At 41.9% G+C, this 23,753-nt stretch overlaps 1 non-coding gene across 1 annotated transcript; it reads left to right on the plus strand.

Moving 5' to 3' along the window:
• Window positions 1-22,761: 22,761 nt before the first annotated feature.
• Window positions 22,762-22,836, plus strand: Trnat-ugu (transfer RNA threonine (anticodon UGU)). Its single transcript has one exon. It is a non-coding gene; the product is annotated as a tRNA-Thr (tRNA).
• The last annotated feature ends 917 nt before the right edge of the window (window positions 22,837-23,753 follow it).

The raw sequence follows: 23,753 nt of genomic DNA on the forward strand, positions 1-23,753 counted from the left end.
GCCCGATTTCTCAGGTTTTTACTACATATGAACACTTTTCACATTCTCCCGTGCAACGTGGCTGCCAGACTTCCCATCAAGCAAGCACCAAAGAAAGGTAAAAGGTAAATAATCAATAACTAAAACTTGAATTGTACTGTTTCTTACTAGCTATTACGTCAACTTAGAAGCTTCTTCTGTGTTCTACTATGGTGCTTTACGTGTCGAGCCCATACCGCAGCACACGACATAGCTTTGCAGACGATAAATGAAACCGTTTCAGAGAGAAGAGCGGCCAATGTGACGAACTGGCTTTAAGTCGATACGATAACAAATGTCGAAAACGGACAGATTTCGCAGGTTTTTACTATATATATGAACACTTTTTACATACTCCCGTGCAAAGTGGCTGCTAGACATCCCTTTATGCAAAATCTTAAGGTCCTAGCTAATGTCCAAATCACCAAAGAAGGGTAAAAGGTCAATAATCGATAACTATAACTTGAATTGTACTATTTCTAACTTGCTATTACATCAACTTTGAAGCTTCTTCTGTGTTCTGCTATGATGCTTTTAGTGTCTCCGTATACTGCAGCAAGCGACATACCTTTGCAGACAATAAATTTAATGGTTTCAGAGAGAAGAGCGGCCAATGTAACAATCTGGCTTCAAGTCGATTTGATAACAAATGACGAAACCGGACCGATATCTCAGGTTTTTACTCCATAAGAACACTTTTCACATTCTTCCTTGCAACGCGGCTGCTAGTCCTCCTTTCATGCAAAATTTTAAGGTCCTAGCTCATGCCCAAGGCACCAAAGCCAGCTAAAAAGTCAATAATCGATAACTAAAACTTGAATTATACTTCTTCTTACTGGCTTCTACATCAGCTTAGAAACTTCACGTGTGTTCTACTATGGTGCTTTTAGTGTCTCCGCATACCTCAGCACGCGACATAGCTTTGCAGACCATAAATAAAACCGTTTCAGAGAGAAGAGCGGCCAATGTGACGATCTGGCTTTAAGTCGATTCGATAACAAATGACGAAAATGGACGGATTTCTCATGTTTTTAGTACATATGAACACTTTTCACAATCTCAATAGCAACGCGGCACGCAGCACGCGACATGGCTTTGCAAGCGATAAATGAAACCGTTTCAGAGAGAAGAGCGGCCAATGTAACGATCTGGCTTTAAGTCGATATGATAACAAATGACGAAAACGGACGGATATCTCAGGTTTTTACTACGTATGAACACTTTTCACATTCTCGCGTGCAACGGAGCTGCTAGTCCTCCATTTATGCAAAATCGTAAGGTCCTTGCTCGTGTCCAAGGTACCAAAGAAGGCTAAAATGACAGTAATCGACAACTGAAACTTGAATTGTACTGCTTCTTACTGGCTATTACATAAACTTAGAAACTTCTTCTGTGCTCTATTTTGGTGCTTTTAGTGTCTCCGTATACCGCAGCACGCGACATAGCTTTGCACACGATAAATGTAACCGTTTCAGAGAGAAGAGCTGCCAATATTCGATCTGGCATTAAGTCGATTCGATTGCAAATGACGAAAACGGGCGAATTTCTCAGGTTTTTGCTAGATGTGAACACTTTCCACATTCTCCTGTGCGATGTGGCTGATAGACCTTCCTTCATGCAAAATCATAAGATTCTAGCGCATGTACAAGGCACCAATGCCGGCTAAAAAGTCATTAATCAATAACTAAAACTTGAATTTGACTGCTTCTTACTGGTTATTACGTCAACTTAGAAACTTCTTCTGTGTTCTACTATCGTGGCTTTAGTGTCTCCGCATTCCGCAGCACGCGACATAGCTTTGCACACGATGAATGTAACCGTTTTAGAGAGAAGACCGGCCAATGTGACGATCTGGCTTTAAGTCGATACGATAAAAAATGACGAAAACGGGCGGATTTCTTAGGTTTTTAGTACATATGAACACTTTTCACATTCTCTCGTGTAACGTGGCTCATCAGACCTTGATTAATGCCAAATTTTACGGTAGTCGGTCATTTCGCTGGCACCAAAGCCGGCTAATAAATCAATAATCGATAACTAAAACCTGAATTGTACTGTTTCCTAAGGGCTAATTACATCAACCTAGAAGCGTCTTCTGTGTTCTACTGTGTTGTTTTTAGTGTCTCCGCATTCCTTAGCACGCAACATAAGTTTGCAGACGATAAATGTAACCGTTTCAGAGAGAATAGCGGCCAATGAAACAATCTGGCTTTAAGTCGATTTGATAACAAATGACGAAAACGGACGGATATCTCAGGTTTTAACTACATAAGAACACTTTTCACATTCTCCCGTGCAACGCGGCTGCTAGTCCTCCTTTCATGCAAAATCTTAAGGTCCTAGCTCGTGTCCAAGGCACCAAAGCCGGCTAAAAAGTGAATAATCGATAACAAAAATTTGAATTGTACTACTTGTTACTGGCTACTACATCAACTTGGAAGTTTCCTATGTGTTCTAGTATAGTGCTTTTAGTGTCTCCGCATACCGCAGCACGTGACACTGCTTTGGAGACGATAAACGTAACCGTTTCAGAGAGAAGAGCGGCCAATGTAACGATCTGGCTTAAGGTCGATTTGATAAAAAATGACGAAAACGGACTGATATCTCAGGTTTTTACTACATAAGAAGACTTTTCACATTATCCCGTGCAACGCTTCTGCTAGTCCTCCTTTCATGCAAAATCTTAAGGTCCAAGCTCATGTCCAAGGCACCAAAGCCGGCTAAAAAGTCAATAATCGAAAGCTAATACTTGAATTGTACTGCTTCTTACTGGGTATTACATGAACTTAGAAGCTTCTTCTGTGTTCTACTATGGTGTATTTAGTGTCTCCGCATACCGCAGCACGCGACATAGCTTTGCACAAGATAAATGTAATCGTTTCAGAGAGAAGAGCGGCCAATGTGACGATCTGTAATTAAGTCGATTGGATAGCAAATGACGAAAACGAGCGGATTTCTCAGGTTTTTACTAGATGTGAACACTTTTCACGTTCTCCCGTGCAACGTGGCTGCTAGATCTCCGTTCTTACTAAAACGTAAGGTCCTAGCTCATGTCCAATGCATTAAAGCCATCTAAAAAGTCAGTACTCGGTAACTAATACTTGAATTGTACAGCTGCTTACTGGCTATTAGATCAACTTAGAAGCTTCTTCTCTGTTCTACTATGGTGCTTTTAGTGTCTCCGACTACCGCAGCAAGCGACATAGCATGGCACACGATAAATGTAACCGTTTCAGAAAGAAGAGCGGAAAATGTGACGATCTGGCATTAATTCGATTCGATAGCAAATGACGATAACGGGCGGATTTCTCAGGTTTTTACTAGATGTGAACACTTATCACATTCTCCCGTGCGATATGGCTCATAGACCTCCCTTCATACTAAATCGTAAGGTCCTAGCTCATGTCGAATGCACTAAAGCCTTCTAAAAATTCACTAATCGATAACTAATACTTCAATTGTACAGTTGCTTACTGTCTATTACATCAACTTAGAAGCTTCTTCTGTGTTCTACTATGGTGCTTTTAGTGTCTCCGCATACCGCAGCACACGACATAAGTTTGCACACGATAAATGTAACCGTTTCAGAGGGAAAACGGCCAATGTGACGATCTGGCATTACGTCGATTCGAAAGCAGATGACGAAAACGGGCGGATTTCTTAGGTTTTTACTGCACATAAAAACTTCTCACTTTCTCCCGTGCAACGTGGCTGCCAGACCTCCCTTCATGCCAAATCTTAAGGTCCTAGCTCATGTCCAAGGCACCAAAGCCGGCTAAAAATTCAATAATCGATAACTAAAACTTGAATTGTACTGCTTCTTACTGGCTATTACACCAAATTAAAAGCTTCTTCTGTGTTTTACTATGGTGCTTTTAGTGTCTCCGCAAACCGCAGCACGCTACATAGCTATGCAAACAATAAATGTAACCGTTTCAGAGAGGAAACGGCCAATGTGACGATCTGGCATTACGTGGATTGGAAAGCAGATGTGAAAACGGGCGGATTTCCTTGGTTTTTAGTACATATGAACACTTTTCACATTCTCTCGTGTAACGTGGCTGCCAGACCTTGTTTAATGCCAAATCTTAAGGTAGTCGGTTATTTCACTGGCACCAAAGCCGGCTAATAAATCATCTACATCTACATCTACATGACTACTGTGCAATTCACATTTAAGTGCTTTTCAGAGGGTTCATCGAACCACAATCATACTATCTCCTACTGTTCCACTCCCGAACAGCGAGCGGGAAAAACGAACAGCTAAACCTTTCTGTTCGAGCTCTGATTTCTCTTATTTTATTTTGATGATCATTCCTACCTATGTAGGTTGGGCTCAACAAAATATTTTCGCATTCGGAAGAGAAAGTTGGTGACTGAAATTTCGTAAAAAGGTCTCGCCATGACGAAAAACGTCTATGCTGTAATGACTTCCATCCCAACTCGTGTATCATATCTGCCACACTCTCTCCCCTATAACGCGATAATACAAAACGAGCTGCCCGTTTTTGCACCCTTTCGATGTCCTCCGTCAATCCCACCTGGTAAGGATCCCACACCGCGCAGCAATATTCTAACAGAGGACGAACGAGTGTAGTGTAAACTGTCTCTTTAGTGGACTTCTTGCATCTTCTAAGTGTCCTGCCAATGAAACGCAACCTTTGGCTGGCCCTCCCGACAATATTATCTATGTGGTCCTTCCAACTGAAGTTGTTCGTAATTTTAACACCCAGGTACTTAGTTGAATTGACAGCCTTGAGAATTGTACTATTTATCGAGTAATCGAATTCCAACGGATTTCTTTTGGATCTCATGTGGATCATCTCACACTTTCCGTTATTTAGCGTCAGCTGCCACCTGACAAACCATACAGAAATCTTTTCTAAATCGCTTTGCAGCTGATACTGGTCTTCGGATGACCTTACTAGACGTTAAATTACAGCATCATCTGCGAACAGTCTAAGAGAACTGCTCAGATTGTCACCCAGGTCATTTATATAGATCAGGAACAGTAGAGGTCCCAGGACGCTTCCCTGGGGAACACCTGATATCACTTTAGTTTTACTCGATGATTTGCCATCTATTACTACGAACTGCGACCTTCCTGACAGGAAATCACGAATCCAGTCGCACAACTGACACGATACCCCATAGCTCCGCAGCTTGATTAGAAGTCGCTTGTGGGGAACGGTGTCAAAAGCTTTCCGGAAATCTAGAAATACGGAATCAACTTGAGATCCCCTGTCGATAGCGGCCATTACTTCGTGCGAATAAAGAGCTAGCTGCGTTGCACAAGAGCGATGTTTTCTGAAGCCATGCTGATTACGTGTCAATAGATCGTTCCCTTCGAGGTGATTCATAATGTTTGAATACAGTATATGCTCCAAAACCCTACTGCAAACCGACGTCAATGATATAGGTCTGTAGTTAAATGGATTACTCCTACTACCCTTCTTGAACACTGGTGCGACCTGCGCAATTTTCCAATCTGTAGGTATAGATCTATCGGTGAGCAAGCGGTTGTATATGAGTGCTAAGTAGGGAGCTATAGTATCAGCGTAATCTGAAAGGAACCTAATCGGTATACAATCTGGACCTGAAGACTTGCCCGTATCAAGCGATTTGAGTTGCTTCGCAACCCCTAAGGTATCTACTTCTAAGAAACTCATGCTAGCAGATGTTCGTGTTTCAAATTCTGGAATATTCCATTCGTCTTCCCTGGTGAAGGAATTTCGGAAAACTGCGTTCAATAACTCCGCTTTAGCAGCACAGTCGTCGATAACAGTACCATCGGCACTGCGCAGCGAAGGTATTGACTGCGTCTTGCCGCTTGTCTACTTTACATACGACCAGAATTTCTTCGGATTTTCTACCAAATTTCGAGACGATGTTTCGTTGTGGAACCTATTAAAGGCATCTCGCATCGAAGTACGTGCCAAATTTCGCGCGTCTGTAAATTTTAGCCCATCTTCGGGATTTCGCGTTCTTCTGAACTTCGCATGTTTTTTCCGTTGCCTCTGCAACAGCGTTCGGACTTTTTTTGTGTACCACGGGGGATCCGTTCCATCTCTTACCAATTTATGAGGTATGAATATCTCAATTGCTGTTGCTACTATGTCTTTGAATTTGAGCCACATCTCGTCTACATTCGCATAGTCAGTTCGGAAGGAATGGAAATTGTCTTTTAGGAAGGCTTCTAGTGGCACTTTATCCGCTTTTTTAAATAAAATTATTTTGCGTTTGTTTCTGATGGATTTGGAAGAAATGGTATTGAGCCTAGCTACAATGACCTTGTGATCACTAATCCCTGTATCAGTCATGATGCTCTCTATCAGCTCTGGATTGTTTGTGGTCAAGAGGTCAAGTGTGTTTTCGCAACCATTTACAATTCGCGTGGGTTCGTGGACTAACTGCTCGAAATAATTTTCGGAGAATGCATTTAGGACAATCTCGGAAGACGTTTTCTGCCTACCACCGGTTTTGAACAAGTATTTTTGCCAACATACCGAGGGTAGGTTGAAATCCCCACCAACTATAACCGTATGAGTTGGGTATTTATTTGTTACGAGACTCAAACTTTCTCTGAACTGTTCCGCAACTGTATCATCGGAGTCTGGGGGTCGGTAGAAGGAGCTAATTATTAACTTAATTCGGCTTTTAAGTATAACCTCCACCCACACCAATTCACACGGAGTATCTACTTCGACTTCACTACAAGATAAACCACTACTGACAGACACAAACACTCCACCACCAATTCTGCCTAATCTATCTTTCCTGAACACCGTCTGAGACTTCGTAAAAATTTCTGCAGAACTTATTTCAGGCTTTAGCCAGCTTTCTGTACCTATAACGATATCAGCTTCTGTGCTTTCTATTAGCGCTTGAAGCTCAGGGACTTTTCCAGCGCAACTACAACAATTTACAACTATAATTCCGACTGTTCCTTGATCCAAGCACGTCCTGTAATTGCCAAGCACCCTTTGACATTGCAGCCCATCCCGCACTTTCCCGAGGCCTTCTAACCTAAAAAACCGCCCAGTCCACGCCACACAGCCTCCGCTACCCGTGTAGCCGCCAGCTGAGTGTAGTGAACTCCTGACCTATTCAGCGGAACCCGAAACCCCACCAGCCTATGGCGCAAGTCAATGAATCTTCAGCCAATAAGGTTGCAAAACCGTCTGAGCCTCTGATTCAGACCCTCCATCCGGCTCTGCACCAAAGGTCCGCAGTCGGTTTTCTCAACGATGCTGCAGATGGTCAGCTCTGCCTTCATCTCGTAAGAAAGACCGGCAGCCTTCACCAAATCAGATAGCCGCTGGAATCCAGAGAGAATTTCCTCAGATCCAAAGCGACACACGTCATTAGTGCCGACATGTGCCACCACCTGCAGCTGGCTGCACCCTGTGCTCTTCATGGCATCCGGAAGGACCCTTCCCACATCAGGAATGACTCCTCCCGGAATGCACACGAAGTGCACACTGGATTTCTTCCCCTCCTTAGCCGCCGTATCCCTAAGGGGCCCCATTACGCGCCTAACATTGGAGCTCCCAACTAATCGATAACTAAAACCTGAATTGTACTGTTTCCTACGGGCTAATTACATCAACCTAGAAGCTTCCTCTATGTTCTACTGTGTTGTTTTTAGTGTCTCTGCATTCCTTAGCACGCGACATTAGTTTGCAGACGATAAATGTAACCGTTTCAGAGAGAAAAGCTGCCAATGTAACGCTCTGGCAATACGTCGATTTGATAGCAAATGACGAAAACGGGCTTATTTCTTAGGTTTTTACTACATATGAACACTTTTCACATTCTCTCGTGTAACGTAGCTTTTAGGCCTCTCTTCATGCAAAATCTTAAGGTCGTCGGTAATGTCAAGGCACCAAAGCCGGATAATAAGTCAATAATCGATTACTAAAACTTAAAGTTTACTGCTTCTTACTGGCTGATTACATCAACTTATAAGCTTCTTCTGTGTTCTACTGTGTTGCTATTAGTACCTCCACATAGCGCAGCACACAACATAAGTTTTCAGACGATGAAGGTAACCACTTCACAGAGAAATTCCAAATTCTGTGTCTGTGTCTACTGCCTGCTCATATTGTTTAAAGCAGGTTGCTCTAAATGCCCAGTGGATCTGATTCCCTTGATACCCATTCTAAACAATCTCGGATTGGGAAAGACCAAGCTCTGCTTATACTTATAGTCTGGGAAGTTGACATATCTTAGACAGTAAAATATGATGGTTAAAGATGTCCACTGAGTATTCCCATATACACTGAAGTTAGCTTTGAACAACAAATTATTAATTGGCCACCTACTCTTGACTCAATAGCTACTAAGATCTTTCACTGGTGAAGGAGGTGACAACGTTGTTACGTCCATTAGAGGCTTCTGTAATTTGCTGAGAATGATGTGATATAATTGTGCCTTGTGATTTTCTGTGGAGTTCCAGAGTAAGTTCTACACTGGTGCAGGACATCCATTATTGCTGTTCTCATTCGAGGCAATCCTGGATTCTAAATCTCAAGCACCAGAGGATTAGAAACAGCAATGCAACCTCTGTCTTCCTGGCTGTCCACTATTTCAAAGTGCTGTGGTTGACAGTCTCTTCTCATTGTGCAGTGCTTGTAGATTATTGTAAATGGATAAACTGCAATATTTAGAACATCTCATTCTAAACTTTTTAAAGAACGAGACTTTTCTGTCACGACCACTTTTTGTGTGAGGTGATAAATACCAGGAATTTGGTTGTATTTTGAGAACCTAATGGTGACATACATTAGTGTCTGTGTAAATTAATGGAACTGGATTTTTCCTGAGGTCGGCAGTTTTCCGAAGGTCGGCGTTTTCCCACGAGGTCGGCGTTTTACCCCGAGGTCGACGTTTTTCCCTCGAGGTCTGCGTTTTTCCCCGAGGTCGGCGTTTTTTCCCTAGGTCTGCGTTTTTGCACTGAGGTCGGATCGGCGATTTTTTCCCCGAGGTCTAGAAATCTATCGGTATATTGAAAATCCAAAGTATTTTGATGTATATCGAACTATACTGATATGTCAAGTCAACTTGAAACATATATCCGACCACTAGATATCGGTATTTATCGAGATAGCGATATATTTCGATATACCTATTTATTTCGAGAATCGTTTTCTTAGGGGTACAGATTTTTTTCAAGACGTCCATTCTTTCCCATTATCGATTCATTTCGATATATCGACTTATGTCGAAGCACTCATTATACCGAGACGTCGATTTATTTCGAGATATCTATCTATATTGAGGCATCCATTTATTTCGAGGTATCAATTGATTTCGAAGTATCCGTTTATGTCGAGATATCGATTTAGTTTGATATACCGAAACAAATCGGGTTGTCTGTTTATTTCGAGCTATCGATATATTTCCATGTATCGGTGTATTTCAGATATCGATTCCTTTCGAGATATCGATATATTTCAAGAAACCTCTATATCTCAAGTAATCCATAAATTTCTAGATATTGTATTTTTAGAGATATCTTTATATTACTAGGTACCAATATATTTCAAGATATCGATATATTTCTATACCTCGATTTATCTCGAGAGGTCGTTGAGATTCGAGATATCGATCTATATGGTAAGCTGAAATGCGTCTAGATGTCGATATATTTCGGGATATCGAATCATTTCGATGTAGCTGTCTTTTGGAGGTGTCGATTTATTTCGAAGTTTCGATTTTTTTCATGGTGTCGATTTATTTCGAGGTTGCGATTTATTTCGGGTTGGCTATTTATTTCTGGGTGTGGATTTATTTCGAGGTGTCGATATATTTCGAGGTGACGATATATTTCGACGTTACTTGTCGACTGCATCAGCTTAGAACCTATTTCGTACAGAGTGGTGCGACTGCATACCTCAGAAGGCGACATTGATATCCAGACGATGAATGTAAACGTTTCCGAGAGAAAAGCGTCCAATGTGACGAATTGGCACTACGTCATTATGAAAACAAATGACGGAAACGTGAGGTTTCTGCCACTCAAAGTGCTGCCAACTTTCACCCCACCCCCTCCTCACTCTCCCCAGTCGTGGCGATCAGCTGGTGTGATAGAAATGGACACAGGAAAGTAATAACGTTCCATGAAATCCCATTCTAGGGAGGTTCAAGGGTAAATGTTCCAGACGGTTTATTTGCATTAAGACACGCATACTGGACATCTACAATGTCACATCTGCCAGATCGTTTCTATTGTCAGCAGTGGAAAACAAAACAGCGTACTGAAAAAGCCATAGTGAGACGCGGTTTTTGGTAGACGAAATAATAGGAATACTCTAGGCACTGATAATGATGATCTAATGAGAATTCTGGTATTGTTTTGAAAGATGCATTTAAATATGCATTGAACGTAGCTCCAAATTATTTTGAGAATTATAATTGCGGTATGATGGATCTACATTGGAGATTTGGTAATGCAAAACATTTCGATCTGAGAATACTTTACGTGATAGAACGGCATTGACCTTGTGTGTCATTAGGGTAAAGTTAATTTGCCGCCATTAACATAAAATTTATCCGCCATTAACATAAAATCTATTTTTCAGCTTACTTTAATAAGGACTCACTTCAGATGATTGGACAACTAAAGAGAACTCAAACCGTTATTTTAATAGTATTCGTAGGTCCAATGCAGCATTTACCGTGGACAGTACCTGAGTCAAGACTGTCAGTTTTATGTAGGGAGCACTCCTTTAAGAAAGCACTCCGTGTTCAGGCCACAAGTGGCCAATCAGGACCATCCGACCGCCACGTCATTCTCACTGAGGGTGGAGGAGGAGCTGGCTCTCCCACTCGTTGTGGTAGTTTCCTTTGACTGGAGCCGCTACTATTCGGTCGAGTAGTTCCTCAATTGGCATCGCAAGGCTGAGTGCAACCCGAAAAATGGAAACAGCGCATAGCGGCCCGGATGGTCACCCATCCAAGTGCCGACCACGCCCGAAAGTGCTAAACTTCAGTGATCTGGCGGGAACCGGTGTATCCACTGCGGCAAGGCCGTTGCCCCTACCACTTTTACATGATATTTTTGATCGTAGATCAGGTCTGATGGCTAGAAAGAATGGACGTTTACCATGTTATGCACATTTATATTTTCACTACGTCGACACAGCTGGTCCAATTTCGACCAGCGGTGATGGTAGCCATAATGATCGAGCCAAGCATCCTGTGTACATTGGTTGCACCCAAGTGTGTGGGGATCACAGCATTCGTGACATTTAAATTCGTTACTTCTTTGCTACTATATTCGCAATAAATTTTGCAGACAGTATCCGCATATGACGCTGAATGCACCCACAAAATTATATCATTGTACGACACATGTTTCAGGAGATACGTCATAAAAACTCAGGACAAGGCCAGACGCTGCATAGTACGGACGTGGACGCACAGCTGTAAATAAATGCCTGGTCAACACCAAGCTTTTCCGCTAGTCATCTATAAAGATAAAAAATCCCCAATATTGTCCACCAGCATATTTTTGAAAAACCTTTATTTTGTCATCCATTTTTTTTCCTGTAAAAATCGTAAAAGCCGCATCATTGTGTTTTTAAAAATCGTTTCCTATTGTCATCTCTTTTTATGTATTTTAAACCATTTATCGCTTGTGTAACCTGTGGCTACAAGTCCATTCCCTTTATGGGGTAATCGAAATAATGAACAACGGAAAAAAGTGTGGGTCAATTTCTTCCTCATTTTTCGGAACTTTTGATAATAGTAAATCGTTGGCTCTTTGAGGGCGTGGTAGGTACATACAAGAGATTATTGTAAGATTAGAATTTGGGTTAGATACAGTGCCAGGAGGTTCTGTTTCTATCTGGCTAGCTTCAAAGTACTTCACCATCTACTAAGTGATGCGTTTCATTGTGAATGGTGTGGTCTGTGCTAGGTCTACCCTTTACTCCACAATGCTGTTCCTTCGATGCTATTAAAACCAGGATGTTATCAAAATATATGCACAGTGGCAGACTGGAGTCTGCAGAAATATTTCCAGTGGTGGGGAGGGGGGAAGGCGCGTCGAGGCTGGAGTGCATGATTCTGAAACTGGCACTCTGTGTACAAATCAGCTGGTCAGTTACGAGGTGCATCAAGCTACAAGACCCTAACTCTATAAGCGCTACAACTGGCCAAAGCTAAGGTTTAGCAGTATTGTGGAGAATTCTTATCTGGAAGAGTATGAGTATACTGTAACGAATAAAAACTCTTTACTCCAGATTCCAAGGATGGTTAGGGGCGACGGGTGAAAGTGCCCTTTTGCCTATCCTCCCCTCCCCACCTCCTCCCCTCCCCCTCCCCTTCCCCCTCGCGGACGCCAATGGCTGGCCCGTTCATTTTGAGAACATCAGAGTTGCAGTAACCTTTCTGAGAAACTGTTCTAGATGTCCTTGCGCGTCAATCTTACCACTCACAACAGCAGTGGGAATGTCGGTTATCGCTCAAACAACTGGTTTTCGGCTCTTATCAGTTTCCCAGCCTCACTTTAACCTAATTGTTAAAGCCCGTCACAATACCAGTTCTTGTAATAACCGATTTTCAGTATTTTATTTACATTATTTCCTCTTGTAAACGTAGAAATCAAACAAAGATAAAAATTTTTATTTTCTCAGTTTCTTGATAAATGGAATCAAAACGTCAAATACATTTATGATGACCTGCAGCCGTCCAGAACGAAATTAGAATTATATTAATACCGTCAGCTGCTCACGGGTGTCGATATATATCAACGGGGACAGGTGACAATGTGTGCCTGTCTGGGGCTCGAACCCGGGATCTCCTGCTTACATGGCAGGCTCTCTGCCCATCTGAGCCACCGAGGGCACAGACGATAGTGTGACTGCAGGTACTATCTCGCGCACGCTTCCCGCGAGACTCACATTCTCACCTTCCATGTCCACGCACTACATTCGTAGTGTCCCACACCAACACATTCATTACTCGTGGAACACATTCTTACCAAGTCCCGTAACAGTTCGGGGAATACTTGTGCATCTTCACAGAAGAAGGTCATGGCTGGTATTGCCAGAACCATATACTTCTACATCTACATCTACATCCGCACTCCGCAAGCCACCCGACGGTGTGTGGCGGAGGGTACCCTGAGTACCTCTATCGGTTCTCCCTTCTATTCCAGTCTCGTATTGTACGTGGAAAGAAGGACTGTCGCTATGCTTCTGTGTGGGCTCTAATCTCTCTGATTTTATCCTCATGGTCTCTTCGCGAGATATACGTAGGAGGGAGCAATATACTGCTTGACTCTTCGGTGAAGGTATGTTCTCGAAACTTCAACAAAAGCCCGTACCGAGCTACTGAGCGTCTCTCCTGCAGAGTCTTCCACTGGAGTTCATCTATCATCTCCGTAACGCTTTCGCAGTTACTAAATGATCCTGTAACGAAGCGCGCTGCTCTCCGTTGGATCTTCTCTATCTCTTCTATCAACCCTACCTGGTGCGGATCCCACACTGCTGAGCAGTATTCAAGCATTGGGCGAACAAGCGTACTGTAACCTACTTCCTTTGTTGTCGGATTGCATTTCCTTAGGATTCTTCCAATGAATCTCAGTCTGGCATCTGCTTTACCGACGATCAACTTTATATGATCATTCCATTTTAAATCACTCCTAATGCGTACTCCCAGATAATTTATGGAATTAACTGCTTCCAGTTGCTGACCTGCTATTTTGTAGCTAAATGATAAGGGACCTATCTTTCTATGTATTCGCATCACATTACACTTCGCTACATTGAGATTCAATTGCCATTCCGTGCACCATGCGTCAATTCGCTGCAGATCCTCCTGCATTTCAGTACAATTTTCCATTGTTGCAACCTCTCGATACACCACAGCATCATCTGCAAAAAGCCTCAGTGAACTTCCGATGTCATCCACCAGGTCATTTATGTATATTGTGAATAGCAACGGTCCTATGACACTCCCCTGCGGCACACCTGAAATCACTCTTACTTCGGAAGACCTCTCTCCATTGAGAATGACGTGCTGCGTTCTGTTATCTAGGAACTCCTCAATCCAATCACACAATTGATCTGATAGTCCGTATGCTCTTACTTTGCTCATTAAACGACTATGGGGAACTGTGTCAAACGCCTTGCGGAAGTCAAGAAACACGGCATCTACCTGTGAACCCGTGTCTAAGGCCCTCTGAGTCTCGTGGACGAATAGCGCGAGCTGGGTTTCACACGATCGTCTTTTTCGAAACCCATGCTGATTCCTACAGAGTAGATTTCTAGTCTCCAGAAAAGACATTATACTCGAACATAATACGTGTTCCAAAATTCTACAACTGATCGACGTTAGAGATATAGGTCTATAGTTCTGCACATCTGTTCGACGTCCCTTCTTGAGAACGGGGATGACCTGTGCCCTTTTCCAATCCTTTGGAACGCTTCGCTCTTCTAGAGACCTACGGTACACCGCTGCAAGAAGGGGGGCAAGTTCCTTCGCGTACTCTGTGTAAAATCGAACTGGTATCCCATCAGGACCAGCGGCCTTTCCTCTTTTGAGCGATTTTAATTTTTTATCTATCCCTCTGTCGTCTACTTCGATATCTACCATTTTGTCAACTGTGCGACAATCTAGAGAAGGAAGCACAGTGCAGTCTTCCTCTGTGAAACAGCTTTGGAAGAAGACATTTAGTAATTCGGCCTTTAGTCTGTCATCCTCTGTTTCAGTACCATTTTGGTCACAGAGTGTCTGGACATTTTGTTTTGATCCACCTACCGCTTTGACATAGGACCAAAATTTCTTAGGATTTTCTGCCAAGTCAGTACATAGAACGTTACTTTCGAATTCATTGAAAGCCTCTCGCATAGCCCTCCTCACACTACATTTCGCTTCGCGTAATTTTTGTTTGTCTGCAAGGCTTTGGCTATGTTTATGTTTGCTGTGAAGTTCCCTTTGCTTCCGCAGCAGTTTTCTAACTCGGTTGTTGTACCACGGTGGCTCTTTTCCATCTCTTACGATCTTGCTTGGCACATACTCATCTAACGCATATTGTACCATGGTTTTGAACTTTGTCCACTGATCCTCAACACTATCTGCACTTGAGACAAAACTTTTGTGTTGAGCCGTCAGGTACTCTGTAATCTGCTTTTTGTCACTTTTGCTAAACAGAAAAATCTTCCTACCTTTTTTAATATTTCTATTTACGGCTGAAATCATCGACGCAGTAACCGCTTTATGATCGCTGATTCCCTGTTCTGCATTAACTGATTCAAATAGTTCGGGTCTGTTTGTCACCAGAAGGTCTAATATATTATCGCCACGAGTCGGTTTTCTGTTTAACTGCTCAAGGTAGTTTTCAGATAAAGCACTTAAAAATATTTCACTGGATTCTTTGTCCCTGCCACCCGTTATGAACGTTTGAGTCTCTTATATGGATATGAACATGTCTTCCACGAGGAATGAGTGTGTTGGAGTGGGACTCTACGACTGTAGTGTATGGACATTCAAGGTAAGAATGTGAGTCTCGCAGGAGGCGTGCGCGAGATAGTCCCTGCAGTCGAACCATACACTGTGCCCTCGGTGGCCTAGATGCATAGAGCGTCTGTCATTTTAGCAAGAGATCCCGGGTTCGAGTCCCGGTCGTGGCACACATTTTCACTTGTCCACGTTGATATTTATCAACGCCCGTGAGCAACTGACGGTATTAATATAATTCTAATTTCTTTAAATTAAATAGTCCAATAAAACTTTGTCCGCTGTTCGCTGTTTCTCTCAAAATATAGCGAGTACTTCTATACCACAGAAAACTGCCAGTATTATCCTACTGATTTTAGTTTTTAGAACTCTGCTCAAAAATTATATTTAAATCTGTTATCACAGCACTATGCGGGCATTACGTATAATCCAGCGATAAAGAGTGAAAACTGCGGCAGGAGAACTCTCTTTTTCGTTTTAATTTCTCTGTTAACGGCTAAAAGCAGATAACGTAGACACAGGCAGCAGATCAGGCACTTTCTATTTTTATCCCGAACTATGAATGATTTGTAAAATTTTAACTTTTTTCCTTGTATGATGTCGCAAGTCGACCAAATCGACCATTGTGCTTCACTCGTACTGCATATCGTAAAATACTTCCAGGCTTCCAGATGGTGCCATTCTGCGTTACAACTGACGTTCGACAACAGCGAGAAACTGCGTCCATTCTCGCGCACTGCTTGTATAACAGGCACAGTATTGTCTCGGCAATGTTGGACCAATTCACTTGTTGCTCGTTTCTATCAGCAGTGTTATTAAAGTGGCATACATCACTTTTCCCATTTTTTCTGTAATAACGCAGTATCTCAGAGCTATGGAAATCTTACGAATAAAAATTACTCGTCTTTTTTAAAAAAGGTTTATTTGAAAACTAAAAATTTTACTACGACAACTGTGGCTAATTGGTATACCTGTTTTTACGTGGTTATCAGGAAAATATAAAAAGATACTTGTTATAACCGAGAGCAAACAAATACCGAAAGACATCGGTTATTCAGAACTAAAATACCCATGTCGTTTTAACTGATCGGTTTTTCTATCTCTAAACTGCAGTGTGGCCACAGAAAAGTGTGTCGTTCCATCAATGTACATAGCAACGTTGAGATATGTATGTGTTTATGCGCAATATCGGCAAATGGAAACACGAAGAGGTAATAAGCACATGAGCGATAGAATTTATTTCATAGTCAGAAAAGTCGAGTGACAGACAAGACCGAATCACTGTAATAGAAATTATATGGAAAGCTGTGTAAAGGAAAATTTCCAGTTCTTTCGTGGATTCCAAAATTGAAGCAAATTCCGGGACATCAAGGTGACATAGTCTTATACGGATAGTATTCCATGACTAACGTAATTGGCCCACATACTGTACTGGTATACTGATAATATTACACTACTAAGGTAATTTACCTGAAATAATTTACAAACATGTTACTATAACATTCGCTACTACTCATTACGCTAATTGACCTTCAGCCATTAAGCGCAAGCGCAGATCTCAGTTATGATACGTGCGCCATCCAAAAATTTATCAAGGTGGTAGCTCAATACAACTACAAACGATCATTGTGTGCAAAATAAATAGAACACCTCATAAGAAGAACATGACGGGTTTGAATCATTCCCACCGCAAAGGATGAAAAAATCAGGCTTGCACATAAGACCACTTGATAACTAACCAGAAATTCAGATTAGTTGTAGCTTCGGTGACAATCGCCTTTTTTACATTTTCCCCGTAAACTAGATAATTATGAAACGTAACAACTACTCTAAAATATCTGCAGCAACGGACTTGCCGCGGAGGTTGCATCGGTTCACGTGAGATCACCGAAGTTAAGTGCGTTGTCGGGCGTTGAAGGCACTTGGATGGGTGATCATCCAGGCCGCCTCATGATGCCAATCGAGGAGCTACTCGACCCAATAGTAGCGGCTCCGGTCAAAGAAAACCATCATAACGACCGGGAGAACAGTGTGCTGATCCCCGCCCCTCCTGTTCACATCCTCCACGGATGATGACACGGCGGTCGGATGGTGCTGTCCCAGTAGGTCACTCGTGGCCTGAAGACGGAGTACTTATAAAGCAACTACTCTCCAGTGGATGGTCGTACTACTGAGACCTTGATGCTCGGCATCAATAACAGATGGCAGCACAAGAGGTTGGCTTACGCCTACTGCCGAATTTTGCGATCTGTCGTAAGCCTGCGTAAGCACGTGGGGCCTTCCGTCTTAAGTGCAAGCATATCCATTGCGTTTTCTGCCGCGCGACTTGAGTGGAATGTTTCATTATTTCTGAAATATTATAGAAATGTTTTTCGTTGTATATCCTCACCATCGGTACTGAATTTACTGTAAAATCACTTTTCGGAAATTCCGTTCATAGTAAATCGATACTATTTGAAGCCGTGGTAGACACGAGTCTAGTGTGCTTCACCTTCAGCACCTTCTGTGTCAGTCTCGGTTCCTATGTCCCTGATTTCACAACGAACAGTTCGTTGTCTACTGAGTATACTGTCTGTTGCACGACACTATCCCTCCCACGCTGCTAAATGTAGGTCGTCGGCAAAATATGACTGCAGTGGAACAAGGGCGTCTGCAGAAATTTCCCCAGGAGGTGGTGGTGGCATTGTTAGTGGTGTGTGTGTGTGTGTGTGTGTGTGTGTGTGTGTGTGTGTGTGTGTGCGTGTGTGTGTGTGTGTGTGTGGAGGCCATTACTATGAAATTCACACAGTCCAGACCGCCAAGGAAAATAAACCTTGAGATTTGGAAAGGTTGTTGATCTTATACCGCTTATACTGCATATTTCGAAATTCCACCTCTAAGGGGGATACACAGGAAATGAAAGGATTTTTGAAACATGTAGCTATTAAGGTAATTTTGAAGCTAGGCAGACGAAAATTTGTATCTGGTTTCTAGGTCAGAAATAAAGAAATATGTGTTCCAGTATTATTGGGAATTTAACCTCTATGAGGTGAAATAGTAGGTGAACATTTTATCTTGAGATAAAAAATTATGGAAGGACAATGGAAGTATTTTTAAGGCTATATCTACGAAAATTGGTATTTGACTTCAAGGTTACAAATAAGAAAATACGTATTTTCGTGTTTTTGGAAGTTCAACCCCTAAGGGGATGAAATAGAGTGAGCTGGTGCGTTTCTGGCGCCAGTTTCCGTCGATCGATGTTTCGATCTTTGAGTCGCGGTCCAGAGGACACTGCTCGCTAACCGACTGTAGTAGTTCTCTGTGCGGCCCAACATCGGGCTTACCGCGCTTACACTGGACACAGTTGCCAACAAATCGCATGCCATCGCCATATAGGTTGGGCCAAAACATGTGTTCCCGAATTCTGTTCAAGGTCTTGTAGAACCCCAAATGATCCCCTACCGCCGAATCGTGGAAATATCTGAGTGCCATGCTAACTCGTTCCTGTGGAATACAGACCTTCCCTTCACCACGGTTGTCTTCCCCTTTACACAAGACACCCCCCGCCCACCCCACCCCCCGAAGACCTCGCCATCCGCCAACTGCTGCCGAATCGGTCCCAACCCGGGGTCCTCGGCCTGTTTGCTGGCTAAGTCGCAGAAGAAGCCGGGTGTCTCGGAGAGAAGGAAATTGACCCCCAGATCCGGCTCCACGTGGCCCTTGCCTTCCCCAGACTCTGCCGCGAACATAGGGATAAGAGCGTCGCCAATTCATTGTCTCTGCCACTAATATGGCGAACCTGGAGATAAGTCTCGTCATCTTAACTTCGGTATGATTTTTAGCGATCTTATTAATCAAAGTTTAAGGGCTGGCACTGGCCAAGTAACTCACGGAGGCTCATTGGTTTCAGTCCAGTTGTATTGCTCACCTGTTCTCCAGATAGGGTTGTGTAGTTTATGTCTCAGAAAATTGTCTGCTCTTGATGTGTGTTGTGTTAGAGATAACTGGCAGCGGTCGACGCTAGCATACTGGGAGCAGAGCACCACGGCGGCAGAGAGATATTTGAGGCCATGTCCTCTCCTTTACATCTTGGGTTATGTTGTCACTTTTGCGTGATTCCATCTTTCCGGTGCTGAACTATAGCATCCAAAGTTCAATTGCATTGCCATGTTGAGTATATTTCTATGTCATTCTCTGCCTCGTGGATCTCTTGTATTGATTTGAATCCTTGGTCTGCTCGCGTCTATCGCCAATTCACACGAAATATTGAAGCAACCTTATTTTAAGGGTATTGTCATATAGTCATGTTCTAGTTGTAATCATTCTAAGAATATTGTTGATTAATCAACTGAGTAAGTAAATTTGAAGGTCCGTTTAGTCAAAATTAAAGGACCCCCTTAATTGTTTTAGTCATTTTTATACAGTTTTGTTTAGGAAAGTTGGCAAGCCGAACGTTAAATATCTGTATTCTTACGCTTAATCTGTTTCTCCCCTGATTGCAAGTAGTGAGAGTTCTGCTATGAATTTTATGGACATTTGTGCTATTTAAGTAAAGCTTTACCTAAGTATATATACCTAGTCATATTCAAATTTCAAGTTTTATGGGTCTCGTTCCACTTAACGAAATTTATTTATTATTTGTCCAACTGATCTGGCCTTGTGATTTTATAATGCTTTTGATTGTAATAAAATATGTAGCAACTACAACGGATTACTATTGTGATTTTGGTGTGTCACTACCATACCCCATATCACAGAGGATGAAATGTTTCATGAAATATATGAAAACATGTTTTTGATACATTGAACGATTAAGAGGGTGGAATATAGGATGTAATGTTTTATGAAAGTATTTCAGTGCGAAAGAGTTTTTAAAGCGAAATCTATGAATATTGTGTTATTGAAAACTACGTGTTTCACTGTTTTTGGAACTACAACCTCCAAGAAGGTGCAATAGGGGCACAGGTTTCACTGACCCATAGCCTTCCAGCCCAACCTGCAAAGTATACGGACTTGAAATTTGATGAAGGTGTAAATCTTACGCTGAAAGCATCATTTAAGAAGAGATTGTTCGAAATTTCACTCCTATGGGGGTGAAACATGGGCTGAAAGTCTTTTTTTTTTTTTAATATGTCCCTATGTCCCTATTGAAGCTATAACTACAAAACTACGAAAATTGACATTTGGTGTCTCAGTCAGATACAAAAAAGAAACAGGTTTTTAGCATTTTCCGAAATTCTTCCATTGGGGGATAAAATAATTAGTGAAGGTTTTTTGAAAATAAATCATTATTAAAGAACTACTGAAGCATTTTTATAGCTACATCTATGAAAATAGGTATTTGACATCTCGGTTGGATGTAAAAAAAATGTGTTTCGTTGCTTTTGGAAATTTAACTCACTAATAGAGTGAAATAGGGGATGTAATGTTTTATGAAATATTTCACTATGAAAGCATTTTTAGAATTAAATGGATGAAGATTTGAATTTGGCTCCTCGGCTCTAAATAGAAGAATACGTGTTTAATTGTTTTTGAAAACCCAACCCCTAAAGGGTGTGAGATGTTTCAGAAAATGGTTCATTATGAAAGGATTGCTAAATATATCTGACAATTCGTATTCGGCTAATATGTTACAATTTTTAAAAACTACGTGTTTTTCTGGTTTTGGAACTTCGAGCATAAGGGGATGAAAATTTTAATGAAATATTTATTGCGTTATATTAAAATATTTTAAATCTGCATCTATGAAAACCGGTATTTCACTTCTCAATTAGATATAAAGAAATATGCGTTAGGGAATGAAAGACTGTACGGAGATATCAACACAAGAATACAAACGGCTTGATTAACAAAAACCTTGGACTCCAGCTGTCAGCATTGCTTTTTGATCATTCAGTAAAAGACCATGCTTCAACGGCGCTAAGTTTAGAAAGTTTAGAAAGTGTTGCAGTTTATAAAAGACATAAAAAAACGATTAAAGAAAAAAATTCTTTGCAGACCATGAACGGTCTACGCAAGTAAAGAAGCGGATGATAAGCTAGCTCTTTATGCAAATGAGTTGGTCAGTTTAAGTTCCGAGACATGTCATGCAGCAGGAACGGAATCCTATAGTTGCTACGATTGGCTAAAGGAAAAGTTTTGCAGAATCACTCGAAATCACTTCTGCAAGTGGCTAAGAATCTCGTAATGAATAAAAATTCTGTACTGAGAATTCCAAGGTGGGAGATGCAAGATTCCTCCCCCCCCCCTTCCCCCTCCTCACAATGCTATCCTTCTTTACCTACAGCAAAAAATAAATAAATTAATTAATAAATAAAACTAGAGAAATTTCTACTGTGAAACTATTTGCATACAAGAGAACGGCCCTTGAAATTTAACTCTTCAATGTTTTAAGCCCTGCTCATTCCGGATATTGATTAGAAAGTGTTAATCCACATGTGAAACCTGAGTATATAATCCCTGTGACATTTGATCAACGGTGTTCCATAAGGACAGGTTCTCATTCAAAACGTTCGAAAATTCAATTTCTTTGTAGTTGCATTTTTTAAAGGTGTACTTGTCTAGACTCTTGGAACAGAAAGTTTTTTTTTTTTAATCCGTGCTTTACAAAAGTTTCTACAGTCCATTGTTTGAAGCAGTGTCACGGCTGCCATGAGCCGCGCGGGGTACCCGCCATGTGTCCAACGCCTTGTCACGGTTCGCGCGGCTCCCCCTGTTGGAGGTTCGAGTCCTCCCTCGGGCATGGTTGTGTGTGTGTTGTCCTTAGCATAAGTTACTGTAAGTAGTGTGTAAACATAGGGACTTATGGTTCAAATGGCTCTGAGCACTTTGGGACTTAACATCTGAGGTCATCAGTTTCCTAGAACTTAGAACGACTTAAACCTAACTAAATTAAGGACATCACACACACCCATGCTCGAGGCAGGATTTGAACCTGCGACCGTAGCGGTCGCGTGGCTCCCGACTGAAGCGCCTACAACCGCTCGGCCACATCGGCCGGTCTATCATGTATTCTAGAAGAGTTGCAAGGTCGTCAGTGGCGCCTGTTCTTTCGAGAGCAGTTACTATCTTCATATCTATGGTTAAACGTTACCCAGCCATTGACCTTCGTCTGTGCGAATGCGCACAGGTTGCCGGAACTCTTACGGGAATCGTCACCTTAGTGTGAGCCAGTAATGAGTGGATGGACAAATACCTATTAAGTACATTACGTATGCGGATTGTGGACGGTTGGGGATGTGAGTCTCACGGGAAGCGTGCGAGGGATAAATTCCTGCAGTCGTGCTGTTCATGTGTGCCCTCGATGGCTCAGATGGATTGAGCGTCTGCCTTGTAAGCAGGAGATTCTGGGTTCGAGTCCCAGTAGGGGCACACTTTTCAGCTGTCCCCATCGAAGTATATCAACAACACCTGTCGGCAGCTGAGGGTTTCAATTAATTATCAGTTGTGAAGGTGATTCGATGAACCCTTTGCCAGGCACTTAAATGTGTTTTGCAGGGTATCCATATAGATGTAGATGATAACTCGTCCCGTGTCGCACGTGCTCAAAATGATTCATACTGCAGAATGCATGCAAACATACTCACCGAAAATACGGACGAATATCAAGTGCAGGCTGCCGAGTGCTGCATATCCAGCTTTGACAGATCGGCTTTTCCTGCCAAGAAGAACAGGAAGTTGCTGTCTAGGAACAATCAGAGGTAGAGCAAGGGTTGATAAATACTCCTTGACTTGCAGACTAAACGTAAATAACGAAAATACATTTTTGGTAAAAATTGGTCAAAACATAATCGGTTGCCCTCCGTATTGGATTAGCTGTTTTGAATATTGAAAATCTGACTTCAGATTCGTTTTCAGCGACATTAAAAATATATATGTAACACTCAGTTCATGCAAATCGAAGTAATAATATAACTAAATGTTTTCCCTAAACTTTGAACACATTTTTTTCGGGTAACTATTTTCTCAGAACGGCATGCAGCATAAATTAAAAGTGGTTCGTTCTCTTAACATCTACCTCTGACCCCTAAAAGTAAACACTTTTCTTAGGAACTTATAGCTATAATATGACATTTGTTAATATTAACTAATTTTTGTGTAGGCATAAGGAGTGAAACAAACCCTCAAAAATTAGCACTGTATCGTTAAATTTAAGGTTGTTTCATTGCGGTTAGGTATACGCTCCCATAAATTTTATGTTTTATCGACTGATGTTATCCATTTTCAATTTCAGAGGAATAATGTAGTATCAACTGATGTTACCCATTTTTGAATTCAGGTAACATATG

This window comes from Schistocerca gregaria, unplaced genomic scaffold, assembly GCF_023897955.1.
Source record: "Schistocerca gregaria isolate iqSchGreg1 unplaced genomic scaffold, iqSchGreg1.2 ptg000397l, whole genome shotgun sequence".
Taxonomy (NCBI): domain Eukaryota; kingdom Metazoa; phylum Arthropoda; class Insecta; order Orthoptera; family Acrididae; genus Schistocerca; species Schistocerca gregaria.